We start from the raw sequence: 12,958 nt of genomic DNA on the forward strand, positions 1-12,958 counted from the left end.
TCCTATGATTAATCCTTGTAACTTTCCCTCTTCTATTTCTAGTATAATTGCCATTGCTCAATCCCTGAAGTTGTTGACTGGAATGCTAATAGCGTAGACACCCTTCCTTAGTGAACCCTTCAGCTAGTTCATTTCACCTTCATCTTATTTCATGAGCCTCCATCAACCAGCAGAGGACGCTGACAGTCTGCTTCCACGACCTGCACTATAATGTGAACATCAACCAGAACCACTTTCTTTTGCCGCCATGATAGAAGCAAATAAAAAAATGATACCATCCGACCTTATCTTCTGTAGTTAGAGGATACTATTTATAATAATGTCTTATTTTGATGTCGGTTTTAGATCTGTGTGGCAGTATAATTACAGACACTTAAGCAGCAGACGCATTCAATCTGGAGCAGGGTCTTTCTATTGCATCAGCTCACTTTTGTTTGCAGTGCTGTCATTGTGACTGATTTGTTTGGAGACCAAGGGGGAAGTAGAAGTGGCGAGAAAATGAGCATTAAAGCAACAAAAGATAGATGTACAAGCATTTTGAAATGAAAAAATGAAGCTTTATCAGCACTAGGGTGATGCATGTGTGCACCTGGCTGCTGGTGGAGGAACCAAAAATACAGTACTTTTGTGGAATTTATAATGTATTGTTATTGTCAATGATAGCTTTGTTGCTATATTATGGTGTGGTGTTTAATACTTCATGAACAAGTAAAAAGGTTCCTGGTTTGATCCTCACAAGGACTAAGCCAATGAAAATTCAGTAACCATTGCTATTTATATACAGCTTCATACAAAACAGATTGTTTCAAAGCGGCTTTACAGTAATAAATATCAAAATAATGCTAAATGAAAGTCAATAATGAATGAAATAATGAAATTAAATAATTGAATCAAAAGAATTCAATTCTGCAGTAAAGCAGCTCTAAAAAGATAATAGTGCCATTGTTCAGCTGCAGTTGATTCAGTTCAGTTTAATAACTGTAAAGTTTTTAGTTCAATTCAGCTATAAAGCAGCTCTGCAGAAACAGTGATGTCATTGTCCAGCTCAGTTCAGTGCTCATCCGATAGTGTCAGTGCAGTCAAATCAATAATATTGCTGAATATTGAGTGTCCCCTGCAACTATAAGCAAGCCAAAGGTGACTATAAAAAAAAAAAACCTTCAGGGGGCCAGTTCTCCTCAGGCCAGACGAACACACGTCACAAGTCAGATTGAGGATCGATATCATTTAGGATCTGTTGTGGTCATCTCTAGGTGCATGTCTATCAACTGGTCTGGATATGGATATGGACCGGATCCGGCTGACTACGGTAACTTTGGGATAACCTTAGTGTGTTGTTGTTGGTTGCCAAAATATCTAGCAATGCACTATTAACCACCTTAGCAAGCACTTAGTAACACTAAGTGCTTGCTAAGGTGGTTAATAGTGCATTGCTAGATATTTTGGATTGCTAGATATATTGTTAGGTGGTTGTTTACTTGCCTGATTCAGAAAAAAAGCATATCTGAAATAAAATATTTAACATTTTAAATATAATAAATAAAAAGGTTAATAATTTCTTTGTTTAAAAATCTTCCCATGAATTGTGGTATGTCAATAGCACAACCAGTGCATGACTATTTAAGTGCCAAAGGCGTAATATTTACGATTAGGGGTTTGTTTTTCATCTTAACCCTGTAAAACCTGATATATGAAATAATAGTTTATTGGAACAGTTTGTATCATATTTGAAAAATCAAGCTTTTATGCTTTAAATAGAACAACATAATATAGAGCTCATACTCGAGGATGAAAAAACACCAGTTTTATTCAGAGGTTCAAACTGAGCAAAAATATGCAATTTGGTGAAGTTATTTATAGAGCCAAAAAATATGATGAAATGTGATAGATTGTAATGTAAATCAATGATATCTTCATAACAGTATAGCAGGCTTATTGCATAAAATACATATCATATTTTTTACTCTGTCTTAGCAAGATGATATTTAAATGCTTACTTTTATGATTTAAGCTCTGTAGTTTTCATTCAAAACATACAATGCAATCCAGTGAAGATTGAGACGTACAAATAAATGCTCCTCAAAAGCCTATTGTATCCTATTTAACACTTACAATACACAGTAAAAGTTATTCTTACATTTACTTTATAAAAAAGCATTCCAGATTTCACAGTAAAAAGGCGTTTAACAACCTGAATGTAGATGTTTTTAGAATTATACAATAAGGTTATTTTATTTACTAAAAAAGTATAAATTGTCAATCAGACGACATAAGGCATTTATAGATTGATATTGATCATGTTTGTTGATAATTAGAGGCCAAAATGCACACATCAAAGAAGGTAAGAGGAGTTAAGTATGCGAAATAACAATATTAGCCTTAGAAAGCACCAATAATTAATAGGATTACACACATTACTGCTTAGTTTAAACGCAACAGGACATAACCGGCCCTGTTAAGCGAGATTTAGCAGTCGTATTTCATCTTTTAGAGTACACTAATTGCAGGGACGATTCCCCTGGAGCAGCTTGAGGTTGAGTGTCTTATTGAAGGGCATAGCACAGTGTTGTTAATGCAGGGTTGTTATCTCACTAACAATTTTTCCTGGCTTATCAGGTCTTTAAACATTAGGTTGCTCTAGACTTTAATTAGTGCTCACTGTGGCCTTTATAAAATATGAGACCTTAAGAAATTGTATTCATTTACATTGTTAAAAACACAATTGTCTTGGTATTATTGTTACTGAGCTAATTAGCGAGTTAGATTTGTTTTGTATCTGTTTGTATCACCTCACTTGTCTCACTTGTACCACTTGCTCGTCTGGATTTTTTTCACCCAAAACAGTCCAGTGCAAAAACTCTTCCCTGCAGCATTATTCAATTCTAACCCCTAAACCTGGCTACACCCTAACCGTTATCTGGTTTTGGGGGAAAAGTCATGTGTCCACTATTGGATTTAATCCAGTACCTTCATTACGGTGCAGACTGCAGTGAGGACATGTGGTTCTGCAGTTGGTTATTTATTGACATTTTGGGTCAGTCTAAGTCATAGACAGTATAAGAAAGGGTCTAAGTCTTTGCTTCAGTGGTGCAGACCCTTTCTTTAACTGTAGGTGGCGACAAGTTACTGTCTTTATGAGCGAGACATTGAATCATTCAATCAATCGATTACGAGAGCGGCCTCTAGAGGCGAAATAAAAAATATCACTGATTCTCCTCGTGGAGTTCGACACGTGAAGGCTGCGCGCGCACGGAGCGGGACAGATGCAGTTTTAAAACAGACGATGATATGGTATCTATAAAGTAATCTACAGTATTTTTTTCATGTCATTATAAAGTAAATAATTTGTTGACTAGATGCTGCATTATTGGAGAACTGCAGTAACGTTATGTTTGCCATTGAGGCAGAGAGGATGCTAACATTACCTCAAACGGTTAAAACTGTGAAAAATACAGGCAAGTCTTACCCAAATGTTTAATGTCACGATTTTTACCATCTGTTTGCATTCGTTTATATCCAGATGGTCATTTTTATGCATTCGTTTGCAAGCAAAGTTGCATATAAAGCTATTGACTTGAGAAAGCAAATTGATATGTTCATGCAGCTATTCCAGTTCTTTTTTTTATCTCGTCACTGTAACATATTTGTTATTTTGATTAGATAATCATTAAGTGTTCTAAAATAGAAGCAAAAAAGTGAGGGTATACAATACCCAGCAAACACAGAACGTTGGCAGGATGTACCCAACCTTCTAACAACGTTTTAACAACATGGCCAAAAGGGTGAAGGTTGTTAAGGCATTAACATTGACATTGAACCACCGTTCAGGGCCATTGCTTAAGGTTGAGCCAAGTGTCTGGACAATCACTGGACTGGACGTCATGTGCTCGTCACTGCCGTGAAGCGCGAATCAGCCTTTTAAGTTTCAAGCGACGTTGAAATGAGAGAAATTATTGCTGGGAACTACACATTTACAAAGTTATAGGGACAGTTCACCCAAATATAACATTTTGTCAGTAATTACTCACCCTCATGTTGTTCTAACCCCGTAAGACTTTTGTTCATCTTCAGAACACAAATATAGATATTTTTGATTAAATCTGAGAGCTGGATCACTCCTCCATAGGCTTCTATGGGATTGAAACTTGCCGGCCCAGAAAAGTTAAGACATCGTTAAAATAGTCCAAGTGACTACAGTGGCTCAAGTTTATCGAGCGATGAGAATACTTTTTGTGTGCAAAAAACAAACAAAAATAACGACTTTATTCAACTATTCATTTCCTTCTCTGTGGGCCTCGAGTTAGTTCACGTATTGTAACTGCGCAGCGCTTCTGTGTTGTATGTCACACGTAGGCTCACTATTGGCCAACGCTGGTCATGTGTGTGATGCGTGTGACGTTCAAACATGGAAGCGCTGCGCTGTTAAACTACGTGAACTCACTTAAACTTAAGATTGAGCCACTGTAGTCACTTGGACTATTTTAACAATGTCTTTTATAACTTTTCTGGGCCGGCAAGTTTCAATGGAGGAGTGATCCAGCTCTCAGATTTATTTAAAAATATCTCAATGTGTGTTCCCGAACAAGAACGAAAGTCTTACGGGATTTGGAACAACATTTGGGTGTCTAATTACTGACAGTGACAGAATTTTCATTTTTGGGTGAACTATCCCTTTAACTTTGTAAATTTGTAGTTCCCAGCAATAATTTCTCTCTTACATTTGAACAGGTTATTAATCAATATTTTCTGCCCCATTATAGGCCTACTAGCATAGATTATTAAGTGAAAGTGTGTTTCTTTCATATTATGTATTTTAATACTTTAGATGGTTTGTCTTTTTGAATCTCTATTTGATGTCTTATAGATGGACTCTCTAGTGACATTGTTTTTAATTTCACTAAACTATTTTGTGGTTACTTTGCCTCATGTGAAATCACTATTTTCAATCCCAAAACTTAATACCCAACACTTAAAGTAGTTGTATTGTTGCAGCACCCAAAATATACCACTATTAATTTCACTGTATTTATTTTAGACTCACCAGATTTTCAACTTTTACAGAAAAAAAAGATTACTTAATAATTAGTTGCATGATTATCTTCATAGATTCGACCGCTCCAGACACGTCGGCGCTCCCGCCATCTTGGAACAGTCAGCGTGTCGTCACTCACAGTAAGAATCAATGATGCCACCACATTGCTTTGTCAAACCGCTGAGATTTAAATTCCTGAAGCAATGGGATAACCTTTCACAGGTGAAAATGTGTTGGTTTGTTTTTAACTCAGTATTGCAGATTTTTACCATGGTACTTTTTTAATGTTTTACTTTTACAATGGTAACTTTTTAATGTGATGTTAGCTGACTCTGTCTTGTTGTATTGTGTTAGTGTAGCAAAATCAGCTGCTGAAGTTAATTGCAGATATAAATATTCATATACAGGGCTCCAGACTAACTTTTTGCCTTGGTTGCACTGGTGCGCCTAACTTTTTTATTTAGGTGCACCAGCACAAAATTTAGGTGCACTAAAATTTTTCCTCGTCTCGCGTTGCCTTTAACGCCACAATTTCAAGGTCACCTTTTTATCACGCTCCATATACATTCATATATATTATGTAAATGCTTTTAAACAAGAATAATAATAATACATTTTTTTTGAAGCACAATTATACTGTATATAAAAATGTTAATCTTTAAAAAAAATAAAACATTTAAAGTGCTGTTTTTACATTGTTCAAGTTAGGGCAGGGTATTGACACAAATTTCACAATTCGATTCAATATTGATTATTTTGGATATCAGGTACAATACATGGCAAATTTTCTCAAGGAAAACAAATCTCTTAAAGGAGAACTCCGGCGCAAAATGAACCTTTGGTCTAATTACACATTGTTACCTAGTCAACCGTTATCTGAGATTTGTTTTCATGATTATCGAATGTAAATAGTTTTATCTCTACAAACAGTTTAGCCTATAAAGCTAGTATAACGCTAGTATATTGGGCATAGTGTAATGACAAATAAAAATCGCTTGTTAATACCACTAACAAGGCTCAAAATAGCCCCACACTAGCACGGTAGCATAATGAGGGTCCCTACCTTCAAACCGAAGCATTGAGAACTTTGTAAGTGTACAGACAGTTTAATAAGAAGATATTTTAAACATACAGTCAACTTCGCGGGGACCCTCATTATGCTACCGTGTTAGTGTGGGTCTATTTTCAGCCTTGTTAGTGGTATTAACAAGCGATTTTTATTTGTCATTACACTATGCCCAATATACTAGCGTTATACTAGCTTTATAGGCTAAACTGTTTTTAGAGATAAAACTATTTACATTCGATAATCATGAAAACAAATCTCAGATAACGGTTGACTAGGTAACAATGTGTAATTAGACCAAAGGTTCATTTTGCGCCGGAGTTCTCCTTTAACTAATGCTGTAAACTGGGAGTCAGTTGTAGCCCACTGCTTCATTAGCCTACTATAATATTGAAGGTAAAAATTACCTGATTTGTACACAAACACTTAAATTACACTTTTATTTATTTTTATAATAATAAAGTTATATGAAATATAAACATTTAAATGGTGGCTGCATAAAAACTTGCCAGATTTTTTCAAACAACATGCATTAAATATTGCAAAACATTAAAAAATTATAATTAACCCGCTGAACCCGACGGCATCGTCCACGACGCCACACGACTCCTCCGATAAATATTTATATTATTTGATGAAAATTTGATCGATTTTCTTACCGTTTTTTGCAGCAGAAAGCTAACGAGCTAGCCGTCACGGGGGTGTCTTTCGTGTCTTTCTAGCCTTTACAGAAGGTTTTCTATCCAGCCTGGAACTTGTGCGTCCTTTCAGAGTGTTTCAGCAATAAATCCAAACGCTTATATCCAAGTTTTATCGACTTGATGTCCATAATTTATACATTATCCGTCATTTTTGCCGCTAGCTCGATGCTAGCTGCCATTTTGGATAACACGTCATGCGTTGCGTGAGGTTGTTGACCAATGACAGGCTGATCCGTCATCCACGTTGGTGTGCGTCATTACGCATGAACCAAGGCTGATATTGTGGAGAGAGAGACGCACAGAGAGACGCGAGTTTTGAATAATGGATCGTCAGATTGAGAAACATGGATCTAAATCAAGCGCTGGTCTTTTTTGATCCCATGGAGGATAATGGATTTTCTGGAGAAAAGAGCTTTTTGACTGATGAGGAACTAGATTACCTGGATGGTCTTAGACCCTGCTGAAGAATAAGTTCCATTTATTTATTTACTGTAAAAGTGAATATCACTATTCTATGATATATCAATATCATATTATCACTAATATGATAAAATATACATTTTCTAAATATGTAAAAATAAGTTCTGTAAAAGTAGTATTTCGTTTTTCTATGTTTGTTACAGAGTTGTGGATTACACTTTGTCTGCCATAGTTTGTCTGTAAAAGTATATAAAAAAAAAAACTAATATAATAAAATATACATTTTCTAAATATGGTCAAACAGGCCACCCCCTGGAAATGCAAAGCCTGTGATGTGGCCCTCTGTGTGATTCCTGATAGGAACTGTTTTGAGGCTTGGCATCAGTGAATTTCATGAGGCCCAAAACGCCTGGACTTCTTTTGGAAAAATGTAAATAGTTTTGGTTCTGTTCAAGTTATAATGTTTATTCCTGTGCTCCAGGACTCCAAAGACATGAACAAACTGTTTTCCAGAGGACATTTGCTTAGCTTTTATTTATTTGTGTGTGATTTCAATAAATGTTTGAGTGATTCAATTTCCGTTTTATTTTTTCATTTGTCTTTGTGGTCCCATAACTTATTTTACATTCAGGTGACATCAATGCAACACAAATATGCTGAAAGTTCAATTTGTCCTGAAAAAAAAGAGGTGTGTCAATTGTCTGTGCACAAAAGGGTTGATGTTTTACAAGCTTTTTTAGTAAATAACACCAGACGGAAAATTTATTTTAAAAATACCCTTAGGTCTCAGAGGGTTAATATGCAATATGGTGCATATATTTGGCAAAATGCTCCTCCCTAGAGTTAATTTTTCTAGCTAGCTAACGAGTTTATGGTCACTGGATATGTTTTTTCTGAGGTAAATGTGACGTTACATGACATTGTTTACAAGCGTTTTACTGACGTCTTTCCACGGTTGAAACACTGATTGAGCGATTCCATGTGAAAGATACGGATTTCGATAAGTTGTACCCTATCTTTTAACACACTTTCAGATGCTCGTTCATGTTTATTTCGCGCTGTAACTGGTATTATTAAGGCGGAAGAGAAGATCATGTGCACTCCGCGCTGCTGCTTCTCTGGGGCTGAGCTGAGCCAGAGCGATCTCACGCAACAGCGTCAAAACACTATTTATGTTTTTGAATTTCATAAGAAAATGGACCTAATTTGAAATCTGAGACTTTGTTTCATATCAATAGTAACAAAGCACAAATATTATTGCGATTTATTGGATGGGATGCTCGCTACATGTTCCATTCATTCATCAACTGAAAACAGCATAGCCCAACGGTTCGTAAAATGAGAATCGATTAAAATCGAGAAATCAATATTTTTTACCTAGTTCAAGTAGCCTACATTTTTTAAAGTTTCTTCGTCGTCTGTTTTCTTGCGTTTATTTAGCTGATGCTGCTGATTGCCGTAACTGATTCTCTGGTGCTCACGTCGCAATTTAGTTCTATCACACAGACAGCACGGAGCATTTTAGTCCTACAGGAATATCTGAACCACAGCCAATCAGAGGCAAAGACCAGCCCAATCTCTATCTCTGATTGGTTTAGACCACGATATGATCCAACCAAGCGTGCAAGGAGAACAAAAGACTCGTTTGTTGAGAGGCAACGGATGCGATCATGCGAGAAGGTTAGGTGCACTGGTGCGACCTAGGAAAAAATTTAGTCGCACCCTTACAAATTTTGGTCGCATATGCGACCAAATTGGTCGCATTCTAGAGCCCTGATATATGCGTCTAACTATGGTTGCAGACACTGTCAACTTGCTCTCGAATGTTCATGGACTGGCTTTGATCACTCCAATATGCTGGACGGATTATGTATAGCGACCCATAGAAACAGCCGTTAATGAGGCATCTGTATATATATATTTATATATATATATATGGATTATCATAGGTAAAAAAAACAGTTGTCTACAATTCTATGACATAACCACCCATTAACATGTCTAAATGTGGTAAAGTCCAATCAGTTAATTTGCTTTAAACTGACAGTCAAAACTTTTTTCAACTCTTTTTCAAAACTTGTATGACTTTGTCCTGTGGAATTAGGCCATTATAGAAATCTCATGTTTTTTTTCCATACAATGAAAATCCATGATGATCAGTAGTTTAGCACAGGGGTTTTCAAATTGGGTGAATGTGAGCCTCCCCTTACAGTAGGTAAGGACAGCCGAGCCCCACCTTCCCCAAAATCCTGTCCGCCTGCCCTAACCCCCACACGCCTCTGCAGTAAATGCCATCTTTTGTGTGTTCCAGGCAATGAAGAGTTTCAATAAAAACAGATAAAATGTAAATATTTTTTATAGGGCTGTCAAATGATTAATCACGATTAATCACATCCAAAATAAAAGTTTTTTTTACATAATATATGTGGGTGCACTGTGTATAATTATTTTGTATATATATATATACACACACATGCATGTATATTTAAGAAAAAAATATAATTTATATATAAAATATTTATATTTATATATAATATAAATTATATATAAATCTATATACAGTATATACATGAAAATATTTCTTAAACATATACAAGCATGTGTGTGTATTTATATATATATAATAATTATACACAATGCACCCACATATATTATGTAAAAAAAACTTTTATTTTGGATGTGATTAATCACGATTAATCATTTGACAGCCCTAATTTTTTAATATTGTATTTGAAGACATTTTATTTCCACAACTTTTTTTAAAGTGCATTCATAAACGATTCTTTGCAACAGCAAATCATTTCCAACTTCATGCAGGCCTAATTTAAAATCACTGAACGTCAGTAGGCCTAACCACAAGTCAACAAAACATGCTTAACGTGTAATCGGCGCCAAAGCCGATTGGAGAGAAACCGCACAGACGGACTTATCTTCAATGGATTTATTTTCAAGTATTATGGCTGTATGTTAATGGCATCTTTTTTATGAATGAAGGTCCAGTATCACTGATATTAATATAGCTATGATGTCTCCATGAAAATTATTTTTGCTCCGTACATTAAAGGGTAAGTTCGGTATTTTATTATATGCGTTTTATGAATGATTCTTTCATATGCTATGAAAGCATTGTAGAGGTTGGGGGAGCTACCAAATAAACCTAAAATTCTCGGGACAGCAGCATGTGTCCAAACTTTAATCTTAACCGTTCGATTTCTTTAGAAACGATCTTAAAACAGGGCTTTAATTGTAAAATACCGAACTTACCCTTTAAGCTTCAAAAAATATAACAACTTTTAATTTAAGTTAACTTAAAACAATCCTCACTTAAACCCATAATAAATGTCATATTTGCCCGTACCTTTCCTGTCTAACAGGTATGAAATATACAGAAATTGAATAAGGTTATAAAACAGTCCGTACTGCATAAATTATAAATGAAATATAGATTAATCGTTATTAAAGCTACAAGCGTTCCTTACTCAAGAGTAGTGAGTAATTTTCTATGTTCTCTTTGTTCTTTCGTTAACTTTACTGAATTAGTGAGAATTAGTGGCTACTGTCACTTTAAGACCTGCTGACAGGATCTCACGCATCTCATTCTCTCACTACTCTTTACTTTCATTTAAGATTGTATTTAACTCATTTAAGACTATTCTTGTGAAGATACTCGACAAAACGGACATTTTGGCATAGCCTAAATGTCTGTGTTATTTTTCGTTCAAGCGCGAAAGATAACTCGATACTGGCGCGTGTCTTTCTGTGCGTCGTGTGTGTGTGTGTGTGTGTGTGTGAAGCACAAAATATACTCCAGTTTGGACGCGTACATGGACAGCCGCGGACAGCATGGGCGCGCACCATAGACATAATTATTATGTCTATGGCGCGCACTACTTGTATATTTACTGTCTGCTGAGGTCCGCTCGGTGAACGCGTACCACGCATGCACAGTAAATCGGCTTGGACAACATATTATTGTCCATTTATCGAACTTGCTCGAACGAACCATGCCTCTTCTCTTATATAGTAATTATATATTACTATGGACCAATTTACTAATGCTCGGACACACTTGGTCTCTCTTACGCAGTGTTAACTCTATATAATTATAAAATTTCCATTTATTTGCCTCAAAACGGTCTCTCAGATATTTCTTTCTTTCCAAACGACACAAACGGGATTTTGAAAAGTGTAGGGGGACATGTCCCCCCTGTCCGCATAGGAAATTACGCCCGTGGGTAGGACATCATCCCCAGGCTTCATGAACTTGCGCTCCAATTTTTTATTTATTTTTTAACTCGCGCTCCATGCTTTCACCGACGACGCTGACGTATCTCAATCATACTGTGTTGCCTGGACCTGCTCTGCTTCTGATAGGCTTGTAACGTGTTAGAGCTGCGTTCCTCTCATATGATTGGTAGGTGAAATTAATTGACTCGAAAATATTAAACCGCATGCAAGTTCCCCCCCAAAAATCTTTTTTTCCTCACAGCCGATATTAATAGAGCTCAAGAGCTGCATACAGTTAATTTTTCTTCGCGTGTCGCGCCTCCCCTGTCGCTCTTTGGCGCCCCCCTGGGGAGGCGCGCCTCACCTATTGAAAACCGCTGGTTTAGCACATATGTAAAGAGTTACTAAGTTGTTAAAAATAGTTTTTTTTTTGCTCATATCGTATCTCGCCTAGGGTATCAAGTGAGCCATGGCCCCTCAAAGACAATAGATGGCCCTGTTTAAAATTGGTTCCAAGAATTAATGTTTTTTGCAGTTCACTGTAATTTCTGAGAACCAAATCTCTGAACACATGTATGTGCACAGGGTTTCTTCCTCTCATTTTCTCTCCGTCTGACACACACACACACTCACTCTCGGCACAGAGTCTGTTCGTGTAAACCTTCTCCCCTTCCCCCCACGTCTCTCTCCCTTTCTGTCCCCCTCGTCCTCCCCTCGCTCTCACTCTCACTTACAGCCTGCGAGCACTATTTCAAGCCTCCATCAGAAGGAGAGCGAGTCACAGAGGTCGGGGGGAGGGGCCGGCAGACAGGATTTGGAGTTCAAGTGCATGTGGAGAAAATGACCTGGAAGACAGTGAGACGGAGAGCGGAACGGGAAAGCACAGACTGGAATATCCGCTTTTTTTCCAGGCACAGATATTTGCCCTGGAACCAAGAAGGTGAGATTGGATAAAAAAAAAAAGAAGAACACACAAGAACAAATGAAAGAAAATCGAACGCCGGGAGATGAGAGCGGAGGACAAGAAAATGTATTCCGGCCCCCTCCCCTGAACTCTCGGCTATGGCTCACTCCTCCTCCTTCCCTCCCTCCTGTGAACCCCTTAGCCTCGCTTTTCTATCTATCGTTCCCTCTCTGTCATTCTCTCCCCTCCCACCTCCTCATGCGGTCGCCCGCGTACACATGCGCCCTTACGATTTCTCTCTTTCTCTCTCTTCCTCTCTCCGACGACTGCAGTGCTTCTCATCCTCGCAGCCTGGCAGCTTCATCCGTGTTCCTCCCTCCTGGACGGAGAAACACGCGCAGCCTTTTCTAATGGTCCCCCCCACCCCTCTGCATGCCTCCCTAAAATACCAGGCCCCTTCAACAGCTCATTTTCCTACTTGTCTCGGTGCCTGGTCACCGTCCGCTCTCCTTTGCACTTCACTTACATTCAAAAAATTTTTATTCATGTTTTTTGTTGAATATTTTTCCAGCCCTATCCCACAAAAATCTTGCATTCATAGTGTGAAA

At 37.3% G+C, this 12,958-nt stretch overlaps 1 long non-coding RNA gene across 1 annotated transcript; it reads right to left on the reverse strand.

The window, feature by feature from the left end:
* Positions 1-11,904: 11,904 nt before the first annotated feature.
* Positions 11,905-12,756, reverse strand: LOC130070822 (uncharacterized). The gene is made up of 2 exons (XR_008803931.1): positions 12,641-12,756; positions 11,905-12,372 (listed from the first exon to the last, which is right to left on the reverse strand). It is a non-coding gene; the product is annotated as an uncharacterized LOC130070822 (long non-coding RNA).
* Positions 12,757-12,958: the final 202 nt, after the last annotated feature.

The sequence above is a fragment of the Rhinichthys klamathensis genome, unplaced genomic scaffold (genome assembly GCF_029890125.1).
Source record: "Rhinichthys klamathensis goyatoka isolate OS25496 unplaced genomic scaffold, OSU_Roscu_1.1 h1tg000420l_1, whole genome shotgun sequence".
Taxonomy (NCBI): domain Eukaryota; kingdom Metazoa; phylum Chordata; class Actinopteri; order Cypriniformes; family Leuciscidae; genus Rhinichthys; species Rhinichthys klamathensis.